Source organism: Bubalus bubalis, chromosome 11, assembly GCF_019923935.1.
Source record: "Bubalus bubalis isolate 160015118507 breed Murrah chromosome 11, NDDB_SH_1, whole genome shotgun sequence".
In the NCBI taxonomy this organism is placed as follows: Eukaryota; Metazoa; Chordata; class Mammalia; order Artiodactyla; family Bovidae; genus Bubalus; species Bubalus bubalis.
In genome coordinates, this window is record NC_059167.1 from 97,447,035 (window position 1) to 97,463,736 (window position 16,702).

Below are 16,702 nucleotides of genomic sequence, written 5' to 3' on the forward strand. Positions count from 1 at the left end.
TAGGGCACACCCATGGAGAAGGGCACAGAGAAGGAGACACTGAAGAGCTAATGAAGAATGGAACAGGCTAGGTGTGGCTTGCCCATGGTGCATCCAGGAAGGGAGAGAGTTGGGAATAACTGCATTTCCTGGTCCGCTCTAGTGGGAGCCCTTCTACAAGATGGTGGCACCACAGAGGCAGAGCAGACTTGAAGGAGAAATGAGAAGAGGTAAAGTCAGTGGAACCTGGAAGCAGCCCCAGGAGACGTCCAGGAGGCAACTGTTCAGCAGTGAGTCTGAGCCCCGGGGGAGGAATGTGAGTTAGCACAGATGAGCTTCGAGGCTCTGGAAGCCGATGGCCCAACGGAGTGTTGGGAAGGGAGAAGAGGAGAGGCCAGACAATTCAGTCACTTAACAGATTTCTCCACAACTGGGAGCAGGAAGACACTTCAAGACTATGAAGAAAATTGTCAGGATACTCAGAGACAGACAAGGCAAGGACTGAGGGTCCGCTAGACCCCACAGCTCCCTGCCTAGCCATCACGGCAGCCAAGGAGACTCCAGGATGGCAGTGCATCTTGGAGAGGCCTAGGGATGGGTCTGGGGTCAATCTACCTCCATGACTGCATCCAAGGATGCTTAGGACACCAACCCTACTGCCAAGGAAGTCCTGGTACCATGGTGACAGGTTTAGAGCCTGGAGAACCCCAGTCTCAGCCGTGCCCTCGTATAATGAGAAGAAGGGGTTCCCTGGTCTGGACAGAGGCAGACAACCTCCCGCAACTTGCACAGTTGCTTTCTTCCCCCCTCTGCCAAGCTCACCATCCTAGGGAGCATTTAATAACTGGCTGCCAGGTCTCCTGGGGACAGACTAATGAAGCCGCCTTCCGCCTCCTGCAGCCCTTGGGGCTCTGAGCCCTGCACCTCCCCGCCTACTCCTACCCCTCCTGTCAAACCTCCCACTCTCCCCTTTGAAGCACTCAGGCCTGGGGGCCTCCGTCTGGGCCCTAAATTGCCAGGCTTTAGATGACAAAGGGAGCTCCAGGCTCCAGGAGAGGCCACAAAAGGAGGCACCTGTCTAGGGCAGGGGATCCTGGGGCCAGAACGTCCCTTCCTGGGTCTTACAACTGAGTGTTCTCAGAACGTCTGCTGAGTGGCTGCAGGAAACAGCCAGCAGACCCACCCGCCTTGCTTCTAAGGGCATCAGGCTGCACATGGGTCTCCATCCCCCAGCATCAAAGGGGTCCCGGTTTGGAAGAACCAGGGTTTGGATATTAAATGAATGTCTCTGCCTCACAATGTGTGACCTTGGGAGCCTAACTTCTTGGAGCCTTGGATCTCTCCTACTTAAAACAGGGACGATGATACCCCCTCACGCAGAACGGATAAAAGGAGGTCATGTATGTAAGGCAGTTGACACAAGGCCTGGGGCACAGAATGTTCGCAATAAATTATACGCCAGAATGTTTCAAATTGCACTCCCTGGCAAGGTGAGGTGTCCAATCAGGATGTGGCTGTTGCCCTGGAAACACAGGTTTCTCTGTTCAAAGGGTGAGTGGATGCTGCGGACTGGCCTCCCCTCTCTGGCTTCCCCTAGGCCAGTTTCTGTCCCTCCAGGGGTTGGTACTAATTTGGAAAACCCTTTTCCTCCTCTTGCTTAATCACCTCGAACCCCTGGAGTGATTTGTCAGATGGATTCCAGGGTTAGGCCCACAGATCACAGAAGCTCAGATCTTTCCATTAAACCTCCTTCGTGCATGAGTGCATAGTCGCTTCGATCGTGTTCTACTCTTTGCGACCCTTTGGACCGACCCCTCCAGGCTTCTCCGTCCATAGGATTCTCCCAGCAAGAATACTGGATTGGGTTACCGTGCCCTCCTCCAGAAGATCTTTCCAACCCAGGGATTGAACCCGCATCTTTTATGTCTCCTGCATTGGCAGGCAGGTTCTTTACCACTGCAACACCTGGGAAGTCCCTTTAAACCTCCTTACTCCAAACTATAATCCACAAAGTGTAGGGAGGAAACAGGATGCTACCTCCCCACCCACGGGGCTGCCTGTGACCAGGCCAGTCACTAGCAAGAGCTATGGTACTCCCAGGTGTGCTGCTGTCTGGGGCCCTGATTACCTTCCCTAAAGGACTGCATGAGGGCTTTCCTGACCCCCTGATTTCCCTCAGCCTGGGCCTCAGGAGACCCATGGACAGGTCTGTCTCCACAAACCACTTCTGTGGGCTCCTCTGGGGTCCTGTGAGGAATACCCACTTAGTCTGCTTACATGTCATCTCCTCTTCTTCTAGATGTGGGACCCCAGTATTACCTTGCAGAACCACTTCTCCTGCACTCTCAGCTCCTGTAGGGCAGGATGCCAAGGCTTTAGGTGTGGTCACATGACCCAGGTCTGATCTGTGAGAGGGTCACACCTCCTAGCCATTTGATTGGTTCAGGAGTAGCCATGTGACCAGGTCTGACCTGTGAGAAGGCCACATTCTTTTAGCCATTGATTGGTTCAGGGGTGGTCACATGACCCAGGTGTGCCCAATGAGAGGGCCCCATGTTCTTAGGTGCAGTGATTGATTTGGCAATGGCCTATGATCCAAGTCTGACCAGTGAGAGCCCTACCTGAGACTTTACCTGAAACCACCAGGAAAGAGGCTCCATTTCTCCTGTGCGGTGGCTGAGTTGGCCCAGTAAGAGCTTTGAGCTTCCCGCAGTCATTTTACTCCTTATGTGGAAAACTCATCTGTGAGGGCAGCTTATACAGAGGAGCTCAGAGCTAAGCTATGGTGAAAGACACTGATTTGAGCTCTTGAGCACCAGGCAATCTCCCCTCCTTCAAAAAGCAAAGTTGCCCACATCGCACAGCAACCAAACTTATAAACTCTGAGTTGCCACGTGAATGAATCTAGGGAGTGATAACACTCCCAAGTGCTGAAGTGAGCATTAACCATCTGGCTCAGGGTCAGATAGAATTGGTTATGGGCCCCAGCTCTGCATCCCTACATGCTTAACCTCAGGCAGGCTGCATCTTTTGTATGAGATGCAGTTACACTCGTTTTGAAATGGAGTTAATATCTGAAGGCAAGCTGCTGCTGCTGCTGCTGCTGCTGCTGCGTCCCTTCAGTCGTGTCTGACTCTGTGCGACCCCATAGACGGCAGCCCACCGGGCTCTGCCATCCCTGGGATTCTCCAGGCAAGAACACTGGAGTGGGTTGCCATTTCCCTCTCCAATGCATGAAAGTGAAAAGTGAAAGTGAAGTCGCTCAGTCGTGTCCAACTCCTAGCGACCCCATGGACTGCAGCCTAACAGGCTCCTCTGTCCATGGGATTTGCCAGGCAAGAGTACTGGAGTGGGGTGCCATTGTGCTAGAAGACCCCATACTATTTCCTTGGTTAGAGTGTACTACTTCCACTTCTCCATCTTGTTAACTCCTACTTAACCTTCAAAACCCCACTCATCGTAACCTCCAAGCAGTCTTATTATTCCTTCCAACCCTGCCCCTACGGAGATTTTACATATTGAGAGCTTACTATATGCCAGGCATTGTGCTATTGCATTAAGGTACACAATAACCCTAAAAGATGGAAACTAAAATATCCCTATTTTGCAAATAAGGCATCAGAAACTCAAATAATTTAATTAACTTACCCAGGATCATACCTTCCTCTCTGGTGGTATCATGGTCCATTTTGTTTCATGTTATTCTCCCCTCCCCACCCCCAACAAGATTCTGAACTCCTTGACCTTGTGCAGCCCTGCATTCTTATCCACTCACCAGAGAGCCTTTACCATCAGTTGGAAGCATTCACACACAGGCTGACCACCAAGAAAGACTCATAAATATTCCTTCCTATTTATCTTGCCATCTTTCTCCTCACCTGCGTTGCCCTGACATTCACCAAGTGTCCCCAGGACAGATGAGGAGGGTGCCCTCTAATGTTGATGCCAAAAGCTCAGCTTCTCCATACATCAGTGCTGAATAAAATCTCAGAGACAGAGTTTGGATGAAGTAGAAAAGGAGAGCTTTATTTTTGCCAGGCAAAGGGGGCCACAGCAGGCTAACACCCTCAAAACCATGTGCCCCAACTTGTGGAAGACAGTGAGAAGTTTTATAGCAATTGTTCAAAGAGGGTGTGATCAGCTTGTGGACATTCCTCTGATGGGTTGGTGGTGAGGTAAGTGGGAGTCTGCATCATAACCTTCAGGTCCAGCTGGTCAGAGGTCTACATGCGTGTGGGCAGCATATGACTAATCGTTAACGTTCCCACCTGGAGGGGGTTTGAATATCTGCAGAACGGCTCAGAGATATGGTTGTGTGTACCTGTTGATGGGGAAACAGAACCTTGCCCCAAGGCTGCTGTTGACTGCTTGTTTCTCCCTGGTCTCGCATCCCCTCCCTTCCCTAATTAACAACGGCTTGAGTCTGCTGATCAGAACTCAGGGAAGGTCATGGAGGCTAAATGAAAGCTGCTTCCTATAATCAAAGAAATGGGGGACACAGAAAGGCCTTGTGCTCTGGAGCCCAAGGGGGTACAAGGGGGCACCAACAAGGTCCTTGCACAGTATCAATGCCTCAGGGACCCAGTGGGTCTGTAAAGAAGAAAGTGGGTGGCAAGGAGACCTCAGTTAAAGGAGAACTGTCTTCTCTGGGTGGCCAGCGACTCTCTACAGATTTGGAAATATCTGCCAGATACATCATTAATAGCTCAGTTAGTAAATCATCTGCCTGCAACGCAGGATTCCTGGGTCAGGAAGATCCCCTGGAGAAGGAAATGGCAACCCACTCCAATATTCTTGCCTGGAGAATCCCATGGGCAGAGGAGCCTGGCAGGCTACAGTCCATGGGGTCACAAGAGTCAGCCACGACTTAGCAGCTAAAACCACCACCATTATAAATGAAACTCAAAGGAATATCTATTCTTAGTGTTTGTTTTCCTTAACCAAAACTGGGAGGATACACAAGAATCTAATACAAGGGTTTATTTGTGGTGAGGGGTTGAGAACAGACTGGATGGCAACAAGTGTGGGAGTTCAGATTTTCTTTTTATTCTGTTTTGTACTGTTTTGATTTACAACTCTAAGAATGTATTATCTCTTTAAAATAAAACAAATAAAAAATGTTAAATAACAGAAGAAGAAAGCCCCACTTATCTCCAGCTGACTGTTTCCATGCAAAGATGTGGGTCCTGCATTGCCGGAGTTTGCAGTCCAGAAGAAAACAGAATACAGGATTTTAATGTGAACTAGCCCCATTTTTAAATGTCGGGAATGACGTTTTCACATTTGAAAATCACTGAATTTGGGGTTCATCTTGCAACAGATGGCATGTCAGGGTTTGGGAGCTTTTCTTCCTTAATGGTATATAAATGGAGGCACACCTTCAATCAGTCTCACAGGAGGTTTGATGAAATAATACAGTAATGGTAATGTAAATAAAGGACTTCCCTTGTAGCTCAGTAGGCAAAGAATCTCCTGCAACGCAGGAGACCTAGGTTCAACTCCTGGGTTGGGAAGATTCCCTGGAGGAGGAAACAACAACCCACTACAGTATTCTTGCCTAGAGAATCCCATGGACAGAGGAGCCTGGCAAGTTATAGTCCATGGGGTCACAAGAGTCGGACACGACTGAGCAACTAAACCACCACCAATGTAAATAAATGCTTGAAAACACTGCCCAGCCAAAGAGAGCACACCCAAGGGTCAGATAGGCTGGGGGCTTCTGGGCCCGACTCCCCTCAGCCATGAGCTCTGAGCTGCCTTGTCCCATGAACACAACATGGCCAGGCCCTCAGCCACCCCAGCCTCTCACTGGAGAGGGGCCATCAGCTGCCACCACCAGGGCTCAGCACTGGGCCAGGAAAAGCAGAGGCTGAAAAATGTGTACTGAGTGGATGCAAGACTGCAGAAGGAATGATTTAAGGACAAACTGGACTGGGAGGTGACCTCTCAATCCACCTGCATTTAGCCTCCATCCCAGGACCCAGCCTGATGTTCCTGAGTCAGGTCCAGTGGGCCAGGAAGCCACATAGATGCTTCCTGTGTAGACATATGAGACACACTCTTGAAAGCAGCACATGCCCCCAAATAGACAAGACCAGTCTGATGCCCTTCATCCTCTAGGTAGGATGAAAGAGGTCTTCCCAGATGTAGAGGGCATGGATACTTGTCTTTGGGTTCTTTGCTTTTGTTTTTTAACTAGCATCTCCCTTTTGTTTTGCTCAGAGTTTCTCAGTTTTCCTTTGGGAAACCTCTTCTCCCCAACTTCCCATCAAGAGGGGCTAATCTCATCCCCCAACCCCTACTCCTGCCAGCTGTAAGGATGGGCACATGACCCAGGCCTGGTCAATGAATGTCAGCTCTGAGATTTACTCTAGACTACTCATCCCTGGGTGGGATGAGGGGTGAGGGGTGGCTCCCTCTGTTGCTGAACCAACAGGACGTGGGCTTGGAGCTGTTGGTGGCCAGCTTCCGGTCCACAAGGCCAGACTGCCTCAGACTCCAGATGATGCAAAGGAGATCGGGACTTAAGAGATGGAGAGACAGGTGTGTGAACGTGGCGAGAGATTAAGACCCATCCTGATGACATCTTTTGAGCTCCTAGACCCATCCATTCCTAAAGTCCATGCCATCTTCTTAATTATGTGAACATTACATTTCTTGTATTACTTAAATTATTTTGAGTTGAAGTTCTATCACTTGTTCAGTTCAGTTCAGTTCAGTTGCTCAGTCATGCCTGACTCTTTGCGACCCCATGAATCGCAGCACGAAAAGCCTCCTGGTCCATCACCAACTCCCGGAATTCACTTAAACTCATGTCCATCGAGTCGGTGATGCCATCCAACCATCTCATCCTCTGTCTTCTCCTTCTCCTCCCGCCCCTAATCCCTCCCAGCATCAGAGTCTTTTCCAATGAGTCAACTCTTGGCATGAGGTGGCCAAAGTGTTGGAGTTTCAGCTTTAGCATCAGTCCTTCCAATGAACACCCAGGACTAATCTCCTTTAGGATGGACTGGTTGGATCTCCCTGCAGTCCAAGGGACTCCCAAGAGTCTTCTTCAATACCACAGTTCAAAAGCATCAATTCTTCGGCACTCAGCTTTCTTCACAGTCCAACTGTCACATCCATACGTGACCACTGGAAAAACCATATCCTTGACTAGACGAACCTTTGTTGACAAAGTAATGTCTCTGCTTTTCAATATGCTATCTAGGTTGGTCATAACTTTCCTTCCAAGGAGTAAGCGTCTTTTAATTTCATGGTTGCAGTCACCATCTGCAGTGATTTTGGAGCCCCCCCAAAAAAGTCTGACACTGTTTCCACTGCTTCCCCATCTATTTCCCATGAAGTGATGGGACCAGACACCATGATCTTCATTTTCTGAATGTTGAGCTTTAAGCCAATTTTTTCACCCCCCTTTTTCACTTTCATCCAGAGGGTTTTTAGTTCCTCTTCACTTTCTGTCATAAGGGTGGTGTCATCTGCATATCTCAGGTTATTGATATTTCTCCTGGCAATCTTGATTCCAGCTTGTGCTTTTTCCAGCCCAGCATTTCTCATGATGTACTCTGCATATAAGTTAAATAAGCAGGGTGACAGTGTACAACCTTGACGTACTCCTTTTCCTATTTGGAACCAGTCTGTTGTTCCATGTCCACTTCTAACTGTTGCTTCCTGACCTGCATACAGGTTTCTCAAGAGGGAGGTCAGGTGGTCTGGTATTCCCATCTCTTTCAGAATTTTCCACAGTTTATTGTGATCCACACAGTCAAAGGCTTTGGCATAGTCAATAAAGCAGAAATAGATGTTTTTCTGGAACTCTCTTGCTTTTTCCACAATCCAGTGGATGTTGGCAATTTGATCTCTGGTTTCTCTGCCTTTTCTAAAACCAGGTTGAACATCAGGAAGTTCACGGTTCACATATTGCTGAAGCCTGGCTTGGAGAATTTTGAGCATTACTTTACTAGCGTGTGAGATGAGTGCAGTTGTGCGTTGACTGGCTCTATGAAGACCTTTTAGAACTAGCACCCCCAAAAAACTAACACCCATCTTTTTTGTATTCCTACATTTGACTGGAATGCAAAAGTAGGAAGTCAAGAAACAACTGGAATAACAGGCAAATTTGGCCTTGGAGTACAGAATGAAGCAGGGCAAAGGCTAATAGAGTTTTGCCAAGAGAACGCACTGGTCATAGCAAACACCCTCTTCCAACAACACAAGAGAAGACTCTACACATGGACATCACCAGATGGTCAACACCTAAATCAGATTGATTATATTCTTTGCACCCAAAGATGGAGAAGCTCTATCCAGTCAGCAAAAACAAGACCGGGAGCTGACTGTGGCTCAGATCATGAACTCCTTATTGCCAAATTCAGACTTAAAGTGAAGAAAGTAGGGAAAACCACTAGACCATTCAGGTATGACCTAAATCAAATCCCTTATGATTATACAGTGGAAGTGAGAAATAGATTTAAGGGCCTAGATCTGATAGAGTGCCTGATGAACTATGGAATGAGGTTCGTGACATTGTATGGGAGACAGGGATCAAGACCATTCCCATGGAAAAGAAATGCAATAAAGCAAAATGGCTGTCTGGGGAGGCCTTACAAATAGCTGTGAAAGGAAGAGAAGTGAAAAGCAAAGGAGAAAAGGAAAGATATAAGCATATGAATGCAGAGTTCCAAAGAATAGCAAGGAGAGATAAGAAAGCCTTCCTCAGCAATCAATGCAAAGAAATAGAGGAAAACAACAGAATGGGAAAGACTAGAGATCTCTTCATGAAAATTAGAGATACCAAGGGAACATTTCATGCAAAGATGGGCTCGATAAAGAACAGAAATGGTATGGACCTAACAGAAGCAGAAGATATTAAGAAGAGGTGGCAAGAATACACAGAAGAACTGTACAAAAAAGAGCTTCACAACCCAGATCATCACGATGGTGTGATCACTCACCTAGAGCCAGACATCCTGGAATGTGAAGTCAAGTGGGCCTTAGAAAGCATCACTACGAACAAAGCTAGTGGAGGTGATGGAATTCCAGTTGAGCTTTTTCAAATCCTGAAAGATGATGCTCTGAAAGTGCTGCACTCAATATGCCAGCAAATTTGGAAAACTCAGCAGTGGCCACAGGACTGGAAAAGGTCAGTTTTCATTCCAATCCCAAAGAAAGGCATTGCCAAAGAATGCTCTATCACTTGTAAATATCCTCAAATAACTACCTATCAAGTATACAATGGTTTACAGAGTCCTTATTGATTAGCCAAACACCAAATAAGAACTTTTTCATCTTTCTTTTACAAATAAGTACACTCCTTACATGGATACTGTGATATACCACTCAGGTACCCTTTCAAGAATAAAGAACTTTTTATCCCAACTGCAGAAAATTGCCTCCATCAGACAGTCCTCAGCTATCAGCTCCTTCCGGGATTGCCTCACAAGAAGAGGGCCTTCTTACCTAAGGTGACTTCCTGTTCGCAGGACTTCACACATCCTGTGACTGATCAAAATGGGGATATAAAGGCCAGGCCCATTTGCCCCAACTCAGGACACCTCTTAACGTACTAAGGATATGCCACCTACAGAGCTCACCCCAGGGTCAGCTAAGGCTTTGACTGGCAGAGCAGGGCAACACAACTTCTCTCTCTGCCCCATCCTGCTTCTTTCCCTTTCCCTCCACAGGTGTTGATTCTAAGAATAATTCTTAATAAATATCCTACACATTGAATTCTGTCACAGAATCTGCTTTTTGAGAGCCCAACCTGTTACATACAGCTGGTACCGAAAGTGGGTCAGGAAAGTAGACACTGGGATGAGAGCTTGGAGCTGAAATACCTGCTAACCAGCTGGCAATCCCTCACCTCCCCCAACAGATAGCCCCCAGCACAGGTGATAAATTAGGATGGCAGCCTGGAAAAGAGAATTCATTAACTGGTGTGATACATTTGAGAAATATGGTGGGAACAGTAACTAGCAGGACAATTGAATTGGGTGGCTATTGTTAAACCCAACTGATCTGGAAAAACATAACAAAGGGTAGAGTACGGTTAATCAGCAATTAAAAGCTAAATGCGAAAGCCAGAGGCCCCGCTGTTGGCATTTAGAGAAGCTGTCATCTCCCTCCATGGCAGGATAGAGAAATGAAAACTCATCCCAGGCTCCAAAGAAGGCTTGACTCCAGCCAAGGCAGGTCCACTCTGCCACAGTCAAAGCCCAAGCTGGGAAAGAGTGGAGCCCTGACGCCCGGGATGGAGACCTCTGGATTGACTCTCCAGATTCTCCTGAGCCCTCTAAGCTTGCAGAGGACCCGCCCCTTCCTGCTGGGGGCTAGCGCTGCCTCTTCACTGGAAGACTGCAGAGCCCATGCAGACACAGGATCTGCCCCATTTCTCCTGCTGCCTTTGGGCCAACAACTAGGCTTAAGTCACAACAGAAACTAGCTTGGTCCTGATGTGGAAAGAGGGGGGTTATACCCCAAAGGAGCAGCAGTACAGAGTCAATGTGGGACTAGATTTGGACAGAGAGTATTTGGTCAAGAGCCCCAGATCATAAAGTTGGATAAAGGGTGAAAGTAAAGTGAAAGTGAAAGTCGCTCAGTCATGTCCAACTCTTTGCGACCCCATGTACTGGAGAAGGGAAGGGTAGCCTTTCCCTTCACCAGGGGATCTTCCCAACCCAGGGATGGAACCCAGGTCTCCCACATTACAGGCAGAGTCTTTACCAGCTGAGCCACGAGGCAAGCTTATCAATTTGGGAGCATTCTTCCAGGATGCAGGATTTAACACTCTGACAAGCACCCCAAGAGACGACGCACACTCATTGCTGTGTTGGCCCACATGAAGTGAGAAGCGGCCTGGCGCACGGGAGAAGAGGGGAGGGAAAGGCTCAGCCAAGTGGGCATGCCAGAGGAGATGTACTCTGTAAGGCTGGAAACCCCACCCCACCTCCAAAGGCCAGTGTTGCACCCAGTGCCCCGAGGACACCCCACTCAGCCAGGCTGAATGCAGGTGAGCAGCCCGCCCCAGCCCCCATCACTTGGAAGCCCAGTGATGGCTCTTCCCTGTAGGCTGGGGCTGGAGACAGATAGATGCTGTTACAGAAGTGGACTTGTTCACAGCAATGGGGAAGATACGAACCAAAAAAAACCAGAAGCCATCCAAAGGCAGGAAGATGCAATTTTGTGATGCGTGGTAAGGTGGAGGGGCAAACAGGAAGCCCTGCAAAAAGTGATGGAGTTACTGGAACGTGGCATCCCTAGGGTAACATAGATGGGCAGCTAACAAGGGTACAACAATCTACAAAATCAAAAGAGATCAGAGATGGGTGGTCAGGAGGCTGACAATAGTCACCCCAATATAAAATAATAATCCCTTCCCCAGTTTCATACTTGAGCAGGTTTTTGGACCTGGAACTCATTAGCTAAAAGGAAGAAGGACCCCAGTTCTTCCCCAGAGTTACTCAGATAACTGAAGGCTGTGGAAAGGGGTTAGCCAAGCAATTCTAGAACAGCTGGACACAGAACTGAAACTCACATTAATACTTGGAAAGCTAAGCATCCTCATGGTCCCTGCTAAGATGGGGGGATTGATAAATGGAGCTCTAGCCCAGGACCATCTCACAGTGGTTCCAGCGACACCCCACCCCATGGTCTCCAAATGGATAATCAGAACTGACATGCTTAGTAACTGGCATGTACTCCTCCTTAAGGCTTCCCTGGTGGCTCAGATGGTAAAGTGTCTGCCTGCAATGCAGGAGACCTGGGTTCGATCCCTGGGTCAGGAAGATCCCCTGGAGGCGGGCATGGCAACCCACTCCAGTATTCTTGCCTGGGGTCCCATAGATTCAGACATGACTGAGTGCTAAAGACACACACACACACACACACACACACTCCTCCTAATCCTATGAGGTTAGAGCTGTCATGATCGGAAGGATGGATGGAGGCTTTGAAACCGCTGCTTCTGGCTAAAATAGTAAATCAAAAACAGTATTACATCCCCAAGGGATGACAAAGATTAGTGCTGTTTCAAAGATCCAAAGGGTGCGGGATGGTAATTCTTTGCTCTTTTGAACTCCTGGGTTTGGCCCCCATGGGAACTGCAGACAACCAGGAATGTGAAAAGTGGCAGCCTTGTAGCACGTGCCTTACCAGGAATGACACGGCCGCTGCAGAGGTTAACGTGAACTCTGGAACACGTTATGATGCCATTCATTTGCTGAATGTATTTTCCTCAGGCTTCCCTGGGGGCTCAGCGATAAAGAATCTGCCTGCTAATAATGCAGGAGACTCAGGAGACGCAAGTTCCATCCTTGGGTTGGGATGATCCCCTGGAGAAGGAAAGGGCAACCCACTCCTGTACTCTTGCCTGGAGAATCCCATGGGCAGAGAGGAGCCTGGTGAGCTACAGTCTGTGGGGTCACAAAGAGTTGGACACCACTTAGCAACTCGACAACAAACCATCCCAGTCAAGAAAGAGAATCAAAAAGAGTCCACACTCAACAAGGAGCAGATGACAGCATGTGTCCACCACTCTTACCAGGGCACCGCCTGGGTGGTCCACGGAGCTGAGCACCATTCGGCTGCTGCCAAGTGTCACGCTGATTCAGTACACCGCCCACATTGTGCCGATGAGACTGAGGAACAAGAGGTACCAGGGAGCTGGAGGCCAGCAGGCAAGAGAGAAAACTAATAAAGACCCAGGGGCCCACTGCATCAGTAAAATTTCTGAGACTCCCGTGGTCTGGTAAATACTGGAGCATGTCACCAACGTAAAGGCAAATTATTTCATCTTTCACTTCCCATCATGAAGAAGGAAACACAACACCTGATTGATGAGTCTGGAGGCGACGTACTCCATTAGCTGGGACTCCTGCTCCAACTCCCCAGGCAGGTGACATGAAGAACCACCACGGCCCAGAGCAAGGAAGGGCTCCACAGACGGTTCCAGCGGCTGCTACTGTCAGCCTTATGGCTTGGGCCGTGTGACCCCGCAGCCCCTGTGGTGTCAGACATAAAGGACAGTGACATACACAGAATCAGGTAGTGATAGGGTACACTTTCTGCATGGCTCAGAGGGTAAAGAATCTGCCTGCAATGCTGGGAACCTGGGTTCAATCCCTGGATCGGGAAGATCCCCTGGAGAAGGAAATGGCAATCCACTCTAGTACTCCTGCCTGCAGAATCCCATGCACAGAGGAGCCTGGCGGGCTACAGTCCATGGTGTCGCAAGAGTCGGACACGCCTGAGTGCTATCCTTCTTTCTTTTCTAGTCATAGGAAGGCTGCCGCATGACGTGTGGCAGACTCTAAGGAGAGACTCACAGCCGCGGTCTCGGGGATTTCTAAGCAAGATCATTTACAGCCAAGAATCACACACCTTCTGGAAAACAGGTTGTGGTGTGCTTCTGAAAACAGAGCACCCGATCACAAGACGCTGAGCAATCCTGTCACCGGGACTGCCCGACACGGGCCGGGTCTGTCAGACCCACCGCCTCAGAAGGTGGGCGCGTCTTGAGCAGAACACGAACAGGACTTGAGTCCACAGCAAGCTACAGCGCAGGCAGAAAGACCCCGGCACCGCCACTATGGCACCAGCACCAGCTCGCACCGGCAGCCACATCGGGGTCCTGTGCCACCCAGCTGGAGGGGAAGACAAACCTCTGGATTGGGTTGGGTCAGTATGTGGCAAATGACTATACAGGACTGACCCTGCCGCCCCTGAAAGACCAGGAGTAGAGACATGTTTCAGCAGAGACTCGCCTTTCCTGCCCATGGTTCTCTACCCAAGGGCTTATGAAGCATTTGATTCAGTGGCACATGACCCCCCATAACATCACCTCAGACTGAAAAACCCACCTTAAGGGCTATAATCCAGGAAGTGTGGGGATGGGCTGGCCCGCAACCGTAGGATCCACCGGTAACACCACACAACCCACCACCCAAAATCTGCAGCCAGATGGAGCAGTGTGACGGTGTGGAGCTGAGACAGTGGAAAAGCCAGCTCAGAGACAATACCTCGTGAGGCTTTGGCACCGTCCTCCGGGAGGCAGGATCACCTTAAAACAAACACCTTGTATTGCACTGTGTCCCCAGTGGGTAGGATGCATGGGTCTAACAGCCAAGGGGCCACTTTGGCCTTCTCCCTGTCATTCCATGGACCCCTCCCCGCTTAGGGATTCTGTGGTCTCCATCCCTCAGCTCCAGGCTCTGTGGGTTTAGACACCCTTGTCTCCAAAGAAAGAACACTCCTGCCAGTGGACACAGCAAGAATCCCTTAAACTATACATTACAGTTGCCCGCCTTGGCACTTCAGGCTCCTGTGTCAGGGGACCGGCAAGCAAGAATAGTCACCATTCTGGACAGAGCAACTGTCCCTGGACGTCAGAAAGAGGTCACCCTCGGGGACAAGGAAGAATGTGCTGACACCTCCATGGTGCCCTTGGGCGCCTCTTGGTGCTTCCGTGACCATGTGGACAGTAGACTGACCAGTGAGGCCACCCTGGCCTGAAAAGGACGTGGTGACCAGAGTCTCCATCCCCGTAGAGATGAAACCCAAGAGGGGGGGTTAGTGAAGGGGGCTGCAGAGGAGCATCCTTGCAGCCCTGAGACCACAGGCTCAGCGAGGGAGCAATCGTTCACCCACTAGCCTCTCCCTTCCAATTCCCCAGAGAGGTGCATCTCCCAGAAGAAGGCTCTGTCAGGCACTGCCCAGGTCTCCCTGAACCAATAGAGGACTTACTGCCCTGGCTGCTGGGCAACCGTTGGCAAGTGGTTGTCAGCCCCTCCCACTTCATTCCCTGGTCCGGGAGACCTACATGCCATGATAGACCAACACGCAGGCACCAAGGCCCAACCCTTTCACCACAACTCAGGACTCCCTGAAGTGCCATTCTGTCCTCAGAACTCCCTGCAGGACCAGCTGAGCTTCCATCGAGACAGCGTCATAGGTGGGCATCCCCTCTGGCCCAGTTCCGTGTCTGTCCTCTCCCTTCCAAAGACATCGATCTGCAGAGCATTCCCTAATAATCCTCCTGCCTGCTGCATCACAAAGACCAGCCCTAAGTCATTCCCTGAGTCCTAGCAGCAGAGACTGTGCTGCAGAACTCTTCTGGCCCAAAGCCCATACACCTTCCTTTAGAGCATCAGGCCTTCTTTACCCAGAGACCCGAGAGGTCAGCACATGCAGGACCCAGAAGAGGAGATGCCGAGCAGGCCTCTTCATGGAATTCACAGCAGCCAGATTTGGGCTCCATACTAGGAATGTCCATCTGATTCCCTAAGCTGCTGCACGGTGATGGGCAGTATCGCTGAGTCCCACCCAGGGCAGGGGAGGGCAGACGCTCAGCTTCGGTTTCCTCAACTCCAAAATGGGACCAGTAAGGCTGTCCACGTGCATGTTTGCACGCCTGTGGGGCTCCTGGCAGGCAGACACCTCTGAGAATGCAGCCATTATCATTCAGGAGCCGTGGAGCTAATTAGCCTCGCTGCTGATGCAACAGGAACACTCAGCGGCAACTGGCCTGCGGAGGGGAGGAGAGGCTAGAACATCTCATTTTGACAAATGGCTTTTGTTTACCCATGACTGGCAAACAAACGCTCCACGCCGTGTGGCTAATCACCTAAAAATAACAGCGCATATGTTCCCTCTGAGGAGTGCTCCTTGCTAACAAGCACAGGGGCTGTAGGGTGTTGGGTGGGGGGGGAGGCTCTGTGCTCCCTTCCCTGCCCCCCACAGCCCTGCAAGAGTACCCGAAGGCTCTGGACACCCAGCTTCCTATTCTGCACATCCAGCCGTCACCCAGTCCCTCCAGCCCCAAGAAGCTGGCCCTCCCTTCTGCGGCCCCAGCCATGGCCCCCCAGCTGCACTCCTAGGCCAGGCCTCGCCACTTACTTGCCAGGGCTGGTACCCCAGTCTCCTCATGGCTCTGTCCTGCCCAGGATGGGCCTCCTATAACACACAGGTCTGACCACTGCCTAAAACCCTCCCTGGCTTCTGGCCCTCAAGACCATGCCATCCTGGTTTTCCTCAGCTTGGCTCAGCCATCAGCACTAAACCCTCCTGGTGCCCTGAGCGCACCCAGACTCTCGAGTCTCCAGGCCTCTGCAGATGCCAGGAGCAGGGCCTCTTCCATCTACAGTACCCCTCAGTGCTCTCCGCCAGGGGCACAGAGACCAGAATGCTGGCTTCGGTGGTGACAGATGAAGGGAGTCTTCTCCCAAACTCTAGGCCCATGAGTCCAACCACTTACTTGATGTCTCATCTTGGTTGTCAAGATGCATCTCAACAGTGTGTCCAAACACACACATGTATACACACACACACACATATACACTTATGCACACTCGTGCATGTACAGACACACAGGCACACACGCGCATTCCCATTCCTCCTGCTATCACCTCAACCCTTCCAGTTGCTCAGGCCAGAAGTCCCAGAGCTGCCTTTGACTCCTCTCGTCCTCTTCCAGCCCCTAAGCAACCCTTCAGCCAGCGGACCAGCTCCATCTTCCAAACCCATCAGAATGGCTCCAGCACTGTCCTCCAGCCTCCACCTCTGGCCTCTGCCTCAGCGCGCCACACAGCCCCCAGGGGGTCCTTTAAAAACTGCTCACAAACTCCCTCTCCTCTCCAAACCCTCCTGCAGGTTCCCCGTCTCAGAGTCAAGCCAAGTCAGGGAAGGTAGCCAAATATAGCAAGTAAAAATACAGGACACCGGAAATACA